At 39.1% G+C, this 15,545-nt stretch overlaps 1 protein-coding gene across 2 annotated transcripts in view; it reads left to right on the forward strand.

Annotated features, from left to right (window-relative positions):
- The window catches only part of klhl29 (kelch like family member 29), a 287,833-nt gene that overhangs the window by 12,867 nt on the left and 259,421 nt on the right, over nucleotides 1-15,545 (forward strand). The window contains exon 2 of one of the 2 annotated variants that reach the window (XM_032584680.1): nucleotides 1,055-1,123. The exons of the other annotated variant lie outside the window; for it this stretch is intronic. The gene's annotated coding sequence lies outside the window, so the exon portion shown is untranslated. The remainder of the gene's footprint in view (nucleotides 1-1,054; nucleotides 1,124-15,545) is intronic. 2 annotated transcript variants of the gene reach the window in all.

Consider the following 15,545-nt stretch of genomic DNA (forward strand, 5'->3'; position numbering starts at 1 on the left):
AGATAAAGTGGCAAAGACCTTTGAAGTGGGTTATGTTGGACCAGTACAAAATAGTGCATATTGGTAAAGTGAATTTAACATGATGCATAGTTTCTACAAAGAACTATGGGACAAATTTGCTGTTGCTTAGCCCCCCTTAGGTATCTCAAATCTGAAATCTACAATCTTGTACCCTATAACAGTTCCTGGTTTAGAAAAGCCTTCCCATAGTATGATGCTGCCACCCCCATATTTCACACAAACTCCTGGTCAAACACTTTAAAGTCTAATGGGACAAAATGTGAATAATAATAATCATAAAAATCTATGCATATGAACACTTTTGCAAGCAGTAGTTATTTCTTTCATTTCCTCTGATCAAAGATATTTTTTTTTCCTAACTGCTATTAAAACTCTTGTTTCTCCCCTTTTGAAATTGTACTTCAAAAAGGAGCACAGCCTCTAACAAAGAAAGAGATGTGGTGACTTCCAAAGGCTGCCACTGGGAATCACATGATTGCTGGTTTTTACTAGCACCAGCATTGTTTTTGTTCTACAATAGGACCCTTTGAAATGTCTCTCCTCATGCGAACCGTCCCCCGAGTCGTCATCTTAAAAAGACCACGTTCTTCAGCTAGTGCGGTATATGTTTGATGCCATTTTTCTTTTTCCCCCTACTGTTTCATCTAGGCGTTCATTTGCCTCCAGAGCGTTTCAGCCATATGCTGTCAGCTTGGCCTTATTCCACTGCTAAATTATCTGTCTCTGACCTCTGATTCTCTCCCGACAGTTGGAGAGTTATTGATAGGTTCTGCATGATGCGCCTCTGTGTAGTCATTCATCTGTTCTCCACACCAAAGATTGCGCTAATAAATCTCTTGATACAGATTGTTCCACACGTGATTGGTTCTTTTTTTTTTTTGAGCAAAGAGGTGCCTGTTTTGTTTTTTTTTGTTCACTATTAACAGATGGTGTAAACAAACAAACAAAAAAAATGTTACGGCTGCATTCTCAGAGATTTAAATTTTCGGTTTTTAAGGCTCAACTTTTTCACCAACTGCTGTTGTCTCTGCAGGTGCAGACGACAATACTCCAAAGGTCTAATTTGTCTGTGATGAGCATCCCCATCCACTGGAGACCAAAGGTACGGCAAGATATGAAAAGCTCATTATCTGATGTACTAACAAACATCCTAATATTGGACAGACAAGCTACAGGGCGTAAAAGAGAAAAGCCCAACACACTGATATCAAAACCAGTCATATTCTACAACATGATTTTTCTGCCTGTCTTTTTTTTTTTTCATGGAAAATATTCTGCTTAATTTTCATTAGATAATTTTAACCAAGGTTATTTTTTAAAATGGCACTGGTTTAAAAAAAAAAAAAAAAGTAAAATTTTTCTCTTGCACTTCATTTTAGTGCTTTGCATGGATTCATGCTCCTGAACATGTGACGTTGGCCTGGTTTAGTGGGGGGTTGATTGTCTGGAGTTGCTGATGTACAGCATCATTAATATTGCTTGACTTTCCTGTCATGCCCAGAAAATTAGCTATGTGTGTCCCCTCTATTTTTTATAATTTTTTTTTCTCCCCCATTTCCCAAAATAATCTTGCAATTATGTGTGCAAACAAACCCACGTTGGTCTCGGAACAATTACAGGGTTAGAATCTGGTCATTAGGAGATAGGATTACTCCTCGACGGCGGGACCCCAGGAATGCACAAACCTCTCTGGTGGTCTGCTCGCCACTGATGAAACAGAACTGAATTAATGGGGTTGCCCACTGTGAGGACTGATTAGAACGACATACTGCCTTTGATCCCCGAGCGAGGTGACCAGGCTTGCACGCCACAGGCATCAGAGGGGGTGGGGCTTTGTGTTTCTACCAGTGATTATGAGTTGTGTGTATATTCTCGTCCTGGGTCAGTGCATCTCTGATGAGCAGGACTCATTATGTGTGCTTTTATTTTTATTATTTATTTATTTTTATTTTTTCTGGGGTGCAGCCTTCACTAGAGGGGTCTTGAGTTGTAGAAATCATTCTGCGGTATTTAGCTTGCGTCCTGTGGTTGGTGCCAGCTGTGTCGGGCTTGATCTGAGGGGTGTTTTGTTTCATGTTTTTGTGCGGTTGTTGCAAATTAATAGAAGTTCTCCAAACATTTTCAAAAGCTCATGTGCGGTCAGAACCTTAGCATAACTTTGCTGTTTGAAGTATGAAATATTCAGCAGTAACTCATCTGCATCTCAGGCTTTCGCTTGAGATGCAGGCAAACGTTGATGTAAGAGGCGTTAAATTTTAAAATGGTTGTTGGTTGATTTTTAAACGGCTCACCTGTACTGAAGGTACCTTAGCCTTTGTCATTCGCCTCCATCCACCTCAGTCTTTTGTGCACCGTTAGGAGCTGAGCAGTACACGAAGTCGCAGTCATCATTGCAATATTAGTCTGTGCGATAATGCGTTCACCAATATGCGCTTGTGTGCAATATTTGGTCGGCTGTAAGATTTCAGGCATCGTTACGTGTTAAAACTCTGCTTGCTCATAAATATGCTTTGTTGGCTGCTTTCATCTTCCTTTCTGCCCAAACGTGATTCTGATCTCACTTATCAAGAGCCAAAATGTCAGGAGGGGGGGATACAACATTGACAATAGAAAATAAAGGGAAGAAAATTTTGAGTTTATTACAAATGATACCATCACAATATTAAAAAATAATATTGCAGTGTCATGTTTGCTAATATCTTTCAGCCCTCAGTTTCTCTGTATATGTCCAACTAATAGAAGTAGATACTATTACTAAGATTATTATATCTCAAGATCTAAAAATCCTGATACCACATCGTCCTGTCACCCCAGTCCTTCAGGCACTGGTGTTCTTGTAGGGGATCTTTTTCGACTGTAGAGGATCTTTCTGATGTCATTGTGTGGGCTGCGTGTTATTTCTATTTTCCCCATTCTCAACATCTATTTTTAAAAGTTCTCTCATTTAAAACACACGGCACCTTCACACTCTTATGCTCCCTCTTTTTTCCTGGAGAATAATCTGTTTCAGTGTGATACCTTTTATTACATTTTTGTGCTTTCACTTTTAGCTTCACTTTACTTTGGTTTGATGTGCTGGGAACTATTGTGTTTTCTCCTGCGCTAAGGCCTGCTAATACAGTTAATTGCAACATGTATCAAATCACAGTTTGTCATCACAATGTCAGTGTGTCGGGTAACGCTTTCCCCCGATAAGTGCTCGGCTTATTTAGTGGAATATTATATTTCAATGCCAGATCAAATATCAGATTCTGCGTGTAGATCATTCATCTTGTGTATATTGGCTTCGTGTCCTGAAGAGGATTTTTACTGGCTGAGACTTTAAAGCTCACAAAGAGTGATGGTGACATTTTGATTGGGAGACAAAATAAGTCTCAGGAATTATATTGTCCTTGCAATAATAATGCAATTACATATCATCCTAATATTCAACAGTCGGCCCAGTTCTGTTTGACTGGCCACTTGACATTTGGCTTAACTTCTTTTTCTTTTTTTGGTGTTATTGTATATCTTCTGTAGTCTGACGCCATCATTGATGTCAGCATTCGTATACAAATAAATAGACTGAATTGGACATCCGTTAGAATGTCTTGTCCATTACCTATCCACTGAATACATGTAAAATTATCCTCCATATTTTATAGACCCCCGTGGGGTGCTACCAGCCTAACAACCTGCAGGCTGTTTTACATTTTTATTCTAAGCTGGTGCAGCTGTTCTAATGCCAAAAACATTGGTACCATTTAGCTTTTTTTGTAGTGCACACACTAGAATTTTTCAAGGAAGCCCCACTGTGTTAACCTGTCTGAACTTACTATGCTATTTGCATGCTAAGTAGAAGGGGTGAGCAAACCAAACTAAAATCCACTCCTGCTATTCTTGGGCTGAATGCGCTTTAAATCCTCCCTGGTGCATCAAGCAAAAAGGGAAAAAAAAAAAAAAAAAAGAGTAACTTTCTGGAAAACTGGCAAAATCAAAATCAAAGCCATCGAGGATATATCTGACACCTGTGTCGTCTGAAATACGACACTTGTTTTTGTTCTATTTTTAGCCATAATTCTTGTGAAATAATGGTCATCATTTGGCCAGTTTGCCCCACAGTGAGCTGCTTACGTGGGAGCCCCCAGACATTATGCTGGAGCTGTCTGCCAGAATCACTTTCAAGGCCACCTCGAGTAATGATAGATGACAAGCTTCTGCAAGGAGGAAAACAGGTCGCCTGGTTGCATGAAGAGCTGCTCAGACAAAGGTGCCCTCAGCTGGCTGCTTTACTGAGGAAGACGGTGGGTGGAGGTAAATAAAATGCTACAGGGAATTGTGCTGCAGCTACTAAGGAGAGTTGCGTCCTGTTGAGGAGAGCAGTAAATTATTATGAGCCTGTGTGGTGACTCCTACTTACTAGTTGACACCAATTAATCCCCCTGGTCACCTTGTTCAGGCCGAAGATGAAGTTCTGTGATATTGCCCTCAGTCTATAGTAGCTCTGAAATGAAGTTTTGGTTTTATCACTTGGAGAGGTAAGCATGTGCTTTTAATCACCTAAATGGTTAAGATACAATGTGTGTGTAATGGAATGATGAAAAGTCTCTGTTTAGGGTTAATGTGCAGCATTACACACAAAGTTACCCATACATAAGTAAATTTACTGTGTTATAAAAAGTCTTCACTAACTGTTTATATGTCATCATCATGGAGATGTTCTTCCAGTTTCCGCAGGACCTTATAAACGGTTTTAAATGAGCCTGGTTTTGTTCATATTAAGGAAGTCGAAATCTGTTGTAATAAATTATACTCTTTGCTCTTAACTAGAAAGAATCTTGTGCCTTCAAAGGTGTTGAAAATGGTATCTTATTTTTCTTAGCATTGATATCCTCTGTGAAATTTTCGCAACGTGACCTGCTCCATTGTAGCCCTGACTGTTAATCATATAGAAAAAAACATTTTCATGATGTATGCTCTAATTAAGTCAAATTAAAAAAAAAGTATAAATACAACTTCTACTATTAAATATTTTCAACATTTATTCTTATCGAGTTAAAGAGCTGACGTTTGACTTCCCACCAGCAGCTACACTTATAACCAGGAATCCGATCTCCCAATGTCACAGATTTTTAGTGAAATGCCATAAATGTAAATGTATTTTTGCGTTTTACTTTGCCAGTCCTCGGCGAGACAGGATTACATTTGGTGCTTATCCATGCATGTGCCTCTACCTAATGGATGGTCCAGCTGTGAGAGGATAAAAGCATAAAATTAAGAATTTTATTTAGCTGTGCCTTGTGGACTGTCAAAATCCACTTCCCACGGCCACATTTTTAAAACTCTGTTAAATCCAGCAGGCACAGCTTTATAGTATGTCAAGTTAAATGCTGTTTTTGAAATCTCTGAGCCTTTGAGCCCACTTGAGTAGACCCCCACCTGCCACCATTATTAAAGCAAGAAGGATCCTTCACCTGCTGACAGAGAGGGAAACAAAAGCAGTCAGGCTTTTTTTTTTTTTTTTTTTTCCTTGATGCCAAGAAGCAGCTTATTTAGCTGCAGAGCAAGAAGGAGACTAGTGGGGGCTGAAGGACTGTTCTGAGCAGAAAAATGTAACACCACTAATGACATGACCTCTGACCTGGCCGTCAATAGATGCATGCCTGATAATGGTTTCGCCGCTGAGCTCAATCAGGTGTGCAGGAGCGAGAAGCGGAAAAAGCTATGGGTGCAAGGTCAGGAGTCTAACAAGCCTCACCCCGCTGCCATTCATAAGCCAACCTCTGACCTTTTTGTGCACGCTGCAGTCGCTAAAACGCTAAAGACTGCTTCATTTGTTTTCCTCCCACGTGGTGCGGCTGGACTCATTCACGCGCTGCCACCAGAACACAGGCGTAACATAAACACGATCATAAACACAGACGGCGGCTGGCGTTCCTCTATCCACCTGGCTAATTCAATGTCACATAAACGGAGCGGCATTGTTGGCCCGGCAGTGATTAAGACGTCGAGCACCACGGGGGGGTCGGCCCACGGTTAAAGGAGCATAGAATCTGGAGAGGCCGACGCGCGCACCCCCACACGCGCCCAGCAGGGGTCCGAGCATGGCATCTTATCTGGGCCATTGAGGCTAATATCTGTGAATGGGGCACGCTGGCAGTTTGAGCAGAGGCTTTTCTCAAAGCGCCTTCAGGAGCTGAACAGATTGACCACATCATAAGAGAAGAGCTAAAGTATGTAACTTTTTTTTTCTCCCCCCCTTAAGCTATGGTTGATGTGTTGTATAACGACAGCACTCCCACATTTAAAGCTCTAGCTGTCGTATCATGACTCTCTTTAAGGAAAAAGATTGTGTCGTTTTTGCAGCTAAACGTCCCCGGCTTCCAGTTTTTATCTCACCATATTGATTCTTCAATAAGCAATAAGCTGTTTGTGTGGCGATTTGAACAGAACAAAGTCAAATGAACAATCAACAGCTCACAGTACACATTACAGCAGAATTATGAGCTTAGTGACTAAAGTTTTATTAAAATTGTCACCTTGCGTTACAGATTGCACAGGCCTGATTTAACTTTGATCCAGATTGAAGTTAAATCATGAATTCTGTCAAAAATTGTGTAACAGACAATGTGATGACAAAGTACAGATATGAATCCATGCAGAATAGAAAACCTCGGACTTGTTTTTAAATTGACACTCCCAGCTGCAATTTATCCATAGAGCTGTGAGCTAAGGAATGACGTTTTATAAAAGCTCACCTGCAAGTATGCTCCACCAGGTTGTATTCATCTAGTTCAAGGTCTCTGTCTCACCAGATTCCTTTTCGTTGTTTTATATTTTTATTTGGCTTTTCAGTGGAGGAATGGAACTCAGTAATTACAAACTGCAGAGAAAAATCTGAAATATGTTTAGTAACACCAGCTGTTTATTCATCTGCAAATCCCTGGCAGCCACTGCTGGAGTCATTTCACTCCCAAAGGTTTCTGTTCCTGGAGAAGATGCCCAGTGGTTTAATGACGAAGTGCTAGTGTGAGATTTACATTTAAATTATTGGCATCATTGTTTGTCGTTAACAAACTACAGATATAACTTTGGCTCGATAATTGATAGCTCTTTGTTTTTTTTTTTAGAAATCAGATATACTTTAAATGGATTTTCTGATGTAGACTTTGCCTTTTTTAGTAAACTCCACACGTTTTCAGTAACGTTCAGGCTGGCGCTATTCCACAAGCTTGATGTGTGTTTGGCATCGTTGTCCTGTTGCAACCCAGTTATGTCCATCTAACTGTAGATTAAAGGCAAACTTGGAGAATTTGGAGAATGTCCCCTTTGTTTATTATTCCACCCCTCTTGTGAAATGTTCCAGTACCACTGGGCAGAAAAACAGACCCTCAGCATGTTGCTGACACAGTATTCCCAGGTTTGAAAGCCTAACTTTGCACTTCACATTTATTCTTCTTTCCATTTTTGGCCAAAAAGCTCAACGTGCCTCAGATGGTAGTAAAAATATTTCTCCAAACTGCCGTTGAGTTGTCCAAATTTCACTTGTGGGGTGAATGGGGCGTCAGAAAATGTGAAGTGTTCTTAAAGAGGCAGAGGCAGTTTTAAGGTGCCAAATTTCTTAAGTTATTTTTGACACATACAGCATTTTTATAACAACTAAAGATAACATAGTTACCTAATTGTGCTATGAGATGGCACTGTGTTTCTGGAAAATATATAAATGGCCCCATTTAAATGAACCAGTTTAAAAAGCCTTTTTAGTTGGATTCATGCTAGAGGCTTGCTAGGCTCTTGCTCTAACAGACTCTTAAAGAGCTATAGAGGGGTTTCTATTTTGTGTTTAAGCCCGTATGTGTAATTTTGATGCTGTGAAAAAGTCCAAATTCACAAAATCAAACTTCTGCATCCTGAACTTGCTTTTAAAATTCCTATACTTTGTATGATCTGCTCTCCCTAAAAAAAAATAAATAAAAAAAAACAACAATTCGAGTGCCTCGCTAAATGTGACATTCATACGGATGAGTGTATGTGAAGTTCTGACCTGCATCTTTTTGAGCGTACAGATTTCCTGTCACATCAGCTGTTTTTAGTTAAGGATTTGAACACCTGAGCATCCCTCTGTGCTTGTGCTCCATGTAAGCGATGCAGGATTGATTTTTAGACTGGGTTTCCATGCTCCCTGGCAGTGGCATTATGTCATCCTGTCCTGCAAATCAAAGCTTAGTGTGTCGCTGACCGCTTTGCTATTGGAAGATGCTTATCGCATCAGATAATGTATATTGTTTCACCTAATGCCTTGAGCAGCACTCAGCTGTGGATATAAAACAGTGCGTCTCAGGAGCAGAGTTGGAGGCAATTTAATCCTCGCTGAACATACTACGTTGCTTTTCGCACCAGCGTGGTAATTTATATTTTTTGACCCCTTTTGCTGCAAACATCTAGTGAGTGGTTTTTTCTTTTTCTTTTTTTTTTCCCACCTCCACAGCGATGCTATTAGGATGCACATAAAAATGGAGCTAACAGTACCTCGGATAAAAATCAATACCATAACTTACCTCCTGGTTTCTCACTGAAATTGGAACTTAAAAAAAAAATAAAATAAAAAATTCAGCTGACTCAAGCTGCAACAGGGGTGGGAGGGAATAAATCTGGGTGGAGTCTGTTGGACAGTCTGGTTGCTTTTCTTTTTTTAAAATAAATAAAACATCTGACACTGAAAAGAGCAGAGGTCCACCCGCCTCCGCTTCCGTTAGATTTGCAGCGATGCATTTCAAAGGAGGCAATTTCTGCGCCTGATATTGAAACCCCTTTTTAACCTTAATTACATCGCAGCTCTGCAAGGACCAAATGTTCTCTGCAGAAATTAATTTCCCAGCAGGGATTCTTATCAGAGAATTCACATGTACCTTCTTATCATCTGTGGTCAGTGGCACTGCGTAGAAAATTTGCTTTGAATTAATTGGGAGTATTATCTGCCAAATTTTTATTTGGATATCTCCCTAATGTTGACACGAGGCCTAATGGCCATCAGCAGAGTGCAACTCATTATGGTACATATCTTTGTTTCAGTGCACAGACGGAGTCTTTGTCTTATACAGGTTTTCCAGTGCAGTTTGCAAATGTGAGGGAGATGCCAAGGTTGGTGTGCACGAAGCAGAGAAAAGCTAACTACATTTTCTACATCTGGAGGCTGCTGAGAGTCTGAATATCTTTAGTCCTTTAACTGAGAAAAAAGGACAAGTGCAGACATAACAAACTGAGCCATTATACCACCAGCCACAGGTCATTTGCAGTTATACATGTAGACATACACTTGAGAGTAAAGACTTTAGCTTATGTGGGTTTAAATGACACCAACAGGAGCTGCTTTACTTCTGTAGATCTGCGGGGGGGTTTATAGATGGCATACATGTGCACTGCAGATGTCAAAGGTATACTATGGGAGCTTGGAGGCAATCTTAACTCTTGTAAAAAGTCTTTTTTCCGCACCATGTGTTTTCAAATGCATCCCCCTTAAATCCTGCTGCTTACAAAAACAAAAACGTTGCATAAGCTTTGGCAAAAAAACGCATCCCTAGGAATTTTGCCTTAAAGTTATATGCCAATTAAAGAGCTACTTGTAAACTTTTGAATTTAACACAAAATAGGTGTGGACTGGTTGACAGCATTGAAGTAAATATATATTTTTTTTACATTTCAAAGCTGCTAAAGTCCTGGAATGACCAACTAACTTCTCCTGCTGTGTGGAGTGTAGCGTTGCTCAAAGCTGCTCCACCCCCACTTGTAGGAACGTATAAGGCCTGCCAAATTTTGCCAAGTCTTATTTATTTATTTTTCTCTCTTTTATTTTAACATCTGGTCATTTATTGCTTCTTCCATAAACAGCCTTAAGCTTGTTTCCTTTTATTCATTGGAAATACTTTGGTTGCACTAATTGAATACACTAGCAGCCTTTTCAGAGCATAAAAATATCACCCAAAGTTTTTAGCTATAAAAACAAATCTTGGCATGAACTTGTGTATATGTACAAACAAGAAATATGTATATTATTTAAATAATTATATACATATAAAAATTCAAATAAATAAAGGTTTTGTCTTATGTAATGTAAACATTCTGTTCTTCCACTAATAACTCCTTATTAAGGTAATGTAGTTCTAAACTATGTTGCAAGCTGCTGTGCTTTTGGCTGGTTTCCCTTTTGCTAATGTACTTGTACTGTGATAACTCTGTAAGGAAAGGAATAGAAATTGCTTTATTTATAAAAACGCATTTTATTTAGTTAATCAGATGCTTATTGTACATTTGCGCATCAAGATAAATGATTTGTAACATTATAGTTGCAATAATCCGTTGAATCTAGCAGCACTAGGAATAGTTTAGTTTTCTGGAGTTTTGTTTTGTTGGATTTTTCGTTTTTAAAATTTTTTGTTTCAAATTTACCACCCTGCCTTGTAGCCTAACATCAAATCTCATTTTACAGAAATCTTTGTCTCTGTGGCTGAGTTTCTTATCAGGCGTGTTGTCTGTGTTGTGCCTAAAGAAGCAGTTGTGAGCAGGTGTTACCTTTGTAGTGAGGTTTTAAAAAAAAAAAGGAGCACTCCGCTATACGTACTGACCTCCTGTAGCTATAAGAGCTGATGAAAGGGAAGTAAACACACTCGTGAGCAGTCTCAAGAAAATGCTGCGTCTCCCTCCACCTGTCTCCCAGGTGTTACTTCAGAGAAACCACCTACAAATTTCACAGCACTGTGAGAGCTGGAGCGTCCTGCATGCATTCTCCTGAGTCTGCAAGCATCCTTTGTCTCCCATCATGTTACTGTTGTGCTTTAGTGTAGAAGTCTCTTCGTAAATCAGTATGTTCTGTTCTTCTCAAAACATACAACCCACCCACTGTGATTAGGTTAACACCAACTACCCGAACACAACACCGCTGATTTGCACGCCCAGAGCAAAGCATGCCGGGATGGAGAAGAGGCTGGCAATACAATGCTCTGCGAAAGCAGAAGTGGCCAGTAACATTAGTGGCACTGTCCCCTGTAATTACTGTGAATGTAATTCGGTTAGGGTCTATGCTGCAATTTAATGCAGCCACTCTGTAATATCTTTTTATGAGATTCTGTATAATCTTATTTTCTCTGCAATCACTGCTGCACATATGTCGTTGTTTATTTAATTTGATCATTTTGTGCATAGATGAAGTTCCCCACATCTGTGCCGGGAAAACCGAACCGGACTGCAGTGGGGAGTGAACTCCTCGGCGCTGCATTCGTTGCGAAAAGCGTTGCGATTCAGCATGTCCAGACTCAGAATAAAATAATAGAGGAGTCCATTAAGTTCAGCAGTATAATTATTACTTGAAACACCGGTCAAATAGTTATCCTTCATTTAATTCATCCCTCTATGTCTCTCTTCACTAAAGCGCTTTAATTCTGGCGAAAAGTGACAAAACCTTCAATTTGTCTTTTTTTATATTAAGTGAAGTAGAGAGAGCTAGAGCTTTATAAATATACAATTTTCTTTGGTTTAATAGCCTTAGGTTTCTCTAAAAAAAATTTTTTTAAAATCCTAATTTCATTTTTTGATGTACTGAAATTAAATATTTCAGGTGGGGGAAAAAAGTTTTTGATACATTGTCGTTCATCTTTTTTTTTGTACAGGTAACAAGTTCAAATAGTTGTTTAAATACACCAGGGACAAAATATTAGACCTATGCAAGGCAGAACACTAGAGATGTATCTTGGTGAGAAGGCAACAAGGGTTGGCACAATTATTAGAAAATTAAACTAACTAGCCATCCTCTGATTGCAGTTCTCTTTTTATTACTGTTTTGTCTGAAAAGTTATAAAACATAGCAAAACGTGGGGAGACTATTGTTAACCAGGCATGTTCAGACAAGACCTGGTGGACACTGGCTGATTTTCAGACCTTTTGCAGAATTAGATAAGAATGGTGGATATGATTGGTTTCTCATGTTGGTATCGACTGATCACAGATCTCCCAAATTTGAGGAAATCCAAACCGATTGATCGGTGCGCCCCTGAAAGAAACTCAAGAAAACTCAGGAAAACGTGAAAAATTGTCACTGTATCAAATACTTATTTATCCCTCTCTAGTTCCCTACTATAATCAAAGGAAAAATTGGCATTGATCTAACACTGATGTTGAGCGTCAACATACAGCAGTGACATTTCTAGATTAAAAGAGCTACCTTTTAAATCAAATCTATCTATAGAAAAGTTGGCCTTTGACTGAAACTGGAACATATTAATAAAGAAATATGTTCAGTTCTGCAGTTACATGATTAATTGTAATTGATTTTATAGATGTTTGCCATCCATATTTGTGGTGGTGTTCTGTGTTGCTCGAGTATCTTTTCAGTTCAGGCCTCCATGAGGCCAAGTGTGATAAAGAACTGCTTGCAAACGTTGCTGTGTTTGGAAGCCAAACATGGAACGCCATGTTTGGCTTCTTGCAGCGAGAACATGAGTTGTAAAACCAAAGCATTTGCGCATCATCTGTATAATGCATTACAGATAATGGATTCTGTTCCTGCTCAAACAAACCTCTGCAAACACTGTATCTCAATACCATTTTAGGCAGACAAAACGTCGAAGTGGACATTACAAATGAATAAAAATCGTCCCATGAGACATTCTATGCAAATTAGCATCAATACACAAATGACTGTTGAAGCTAGCCTTTTTTATTTGCATTCAGAGTTTAATACACTATCCAGGTCTGTATGATTTAAGGCTGTTTACGAGTTGACAAGTTACAAATCTCTGGTCTATCGCATGCAAATCCAAGAAAAACATTGTGGTTGAAAATGTGAAAACTGGCATGAATACTGTTGGAAGGCACTATGAAATAAAATGATAATAATAAAAAAAAGATTCTTTAAAACACAAATTAAACATTTACTTTTTCTAGCAGCTAATAGTAAAGAACCACTTAGGATTCTTTATGCATGGAAAGAAAGTAGTTCAGCTTGACTTCCTTTACCTTAAATATTAACATTTTTTTCATCCCTATGGCCAAACATGGAACATCTTTTTAAAGTAGATCCACTTCCCTATCATCTCTGGGGAATTAGGTTTGTGACATGCCTGGAGTGATTTCTGCTCATGCAAGTAAAGAGCTGACAAGGTCGCAAACCTGAGTTTCAGGCCTCTCCCTTCACGTCGCACCTGTACCACCACCTCTGCCTCCTTTTCGTAATTCATACGTCCTTTTTAAAGCTTTATCTTTTTCCCCCCTTTTTTTATTATTTGCTTTTTACACCAAATCGGCCACCTTTAGGTGCAGAGGAGTTTTTGTTTGCTTGTGCGAAATCAATAGCCATTACTGAAAGGAAAGAGAAAAAGAACATGTTGAAAGGGAGGGAGACAGACTGCTGCTATCCCTGTCAGTCTGACTCTGCCTGACGGCTGTCATCTCCTTAATTGCTTTGCTAATATCATCCGTACTCAGCCTGGATCTAGGTCAGCGGGGCCCCTCTGCTGGAGCTGACTTCAGGCTGTCCTCCTTCGTGATCTCTCCTGCAGTCTGATTTTTTAATTTTTTTTCCTCCATCATTTAGGACCATTTCAGCAAGGGTTAAAACACACCCTGGAAGTATGGGGAAGAGACTTTCTGCTCTTTTGAGGTGACCCCGGGTAGACCTAATAGAAAATAATTTAGGCTCCTAAATGTACCGTTGGATTAGAAATTGGTTTGCCAGAATTGACCTTTTCATCTCCCTCAGGTGGCGCTAAATGTGAGTTTCCATTTGTCCGTCATTCTACTTTCATTGTCTTTAGATACACCACAAAAATGCTCACTTTGCTGAATTTGTTGTTGTAAATATAGGGAAAAAATATAGTTGCCTTCTTTTAGCCAGCCGGCCAGCAGTGCTCAGCTGCAGCTGTAATCTCCTACCCTACAAATACCCAAAGGAAACTCCAGTCACATTGGGGCGTTTTGTGGCATTCAAGAAGGACATTAAAAGGTTGTACAAATGGCATTGAGGAACATTTTAGGCTTTTACAGTAAAAGGTTTTAAAACTTGTTATGCTTTGATAATGGTAGTCAGCACCCTGACTATTGTTTGTGCAATCTGTACAAAGTAAGAATGTTTTGTTTGCTTTGTCAAGGGTTTAAAACAAACAAACTTGTAACACAATTAGCCTAATATAATTAACATGGGTACTATAGTATTGTCTGTCACATAAAAAGAAAATCGTCATACTTCACACCTTCAGTTATCATGCTAGAGAGGTAATTTATTCCAATTAGAGTTGTAAGGTACCGTGTGTTCTTTATAATATTTCCCAGCATGATGGAAGTATTACTGTAATTTGTCACAGGAGAGATGTATTTAAATAAGTTAGAGCTGCCTTAAACTGTTAGAATCAATTAATTTAGAATCCATAAATGTAATGTAAACATGCTTACTTGTCAGGCAAGTAAAATTTGCAGGAGGCGTATTCCTCCGCTCTTGGTGTGAAACTGCTTCACCCCTAATGAGTGTTAGTCAGACTTCAATCCAAAGTGTCAGTAACCCATAAATCAAATCAGTAAGATATAGGTCCTTTTGATAAATATACAGTATATCATTTGCCAGATATTAATTTAGATTTTGCAATTTTATTTTATATAAACGTACCCAATGAAGACTGGAACGCTCTATCTCTACTTATTTCTGCCATGGTGGTACTGCCTACAATCATTTGATGCCTCGGTCATTTGAAATCTGCTTGTGTAACAAAAAAAAGAGGATAAAACTTAAGTTTTGCTTCCAGCTTTACTTGGCAGTCTCTCTGCTGCTTGTTAAAAAAGTAGCCAACGTAGAGTCTGTCTCCCCGGGGGGCACGGTGGGGGGGGAGGGGGTGATGGGGATGAAGCACAGAGCAGTTGTTTTCTGCCCTAGTTAAAACCGCAATTTTAATTTTATTGTGAGGTGCGAGTCCCTTTTCTTCTTCTTCTCTCCATTTCTTCTAAATTACTTGTATTTTTGGATACTTCATTCACATCAGAAGTAGTACCCACAACAGTATTGGCAAGTTTCTGACTAGAGCAGTTGTGGGAAATATTTTCAAGGTTCTGCCTAGATTTGATCATTTCACTCTGTGTCAAGTTTGGATCCCAAACTTCTTGGTTTAAGAACCATAACATAAAATGGGAAGAAAAAACTCGGATGCCAATTGAAGATCACAAACATTGCCAGTAGGCCAGGTGAATAACGGCATGAAGTGAATGAAAGGCCTGTTTATTTTTGCTGTATATTTATCCGTTTATGTGAATTCTTTGCCCTTTATGCCTTTCCTAAGAATTGCATCAAAAGCACGCATAACATTATGACTAAAGGGTCATCGGAATTGATTGTCTGTAATGTTTTGAAATTAAAGTTGACATGTTAGACGCAATTAAGCAAGTATAAATGTAAAAGAGTGCTTTGCAAGATCAGATAAATTCATTTATTTGAGCAAATTCTTTGCTGGAAAGCATGTTACATAACTTGCATGCAGGAAATGCAGAACTCCTACAAAGTCTTTATAGAT

The sequence above is a fragment of the Xiphophorus hellerii genome, chromosome 15, assembly GCF_003331165.1.
Source record: "Xiphophorus hellerii strain 12219 chromosome 15, Xiphophorus_hellerii-4.1, whole genome shotgun sequence".
Taxonomy (NCBI): Eukaryota; Metazoa; Chordata; class Actinopteri; order Cyprinodontiformes; family Poeciliidae; genus Xiphophorus; species Xiphophorus hellerii.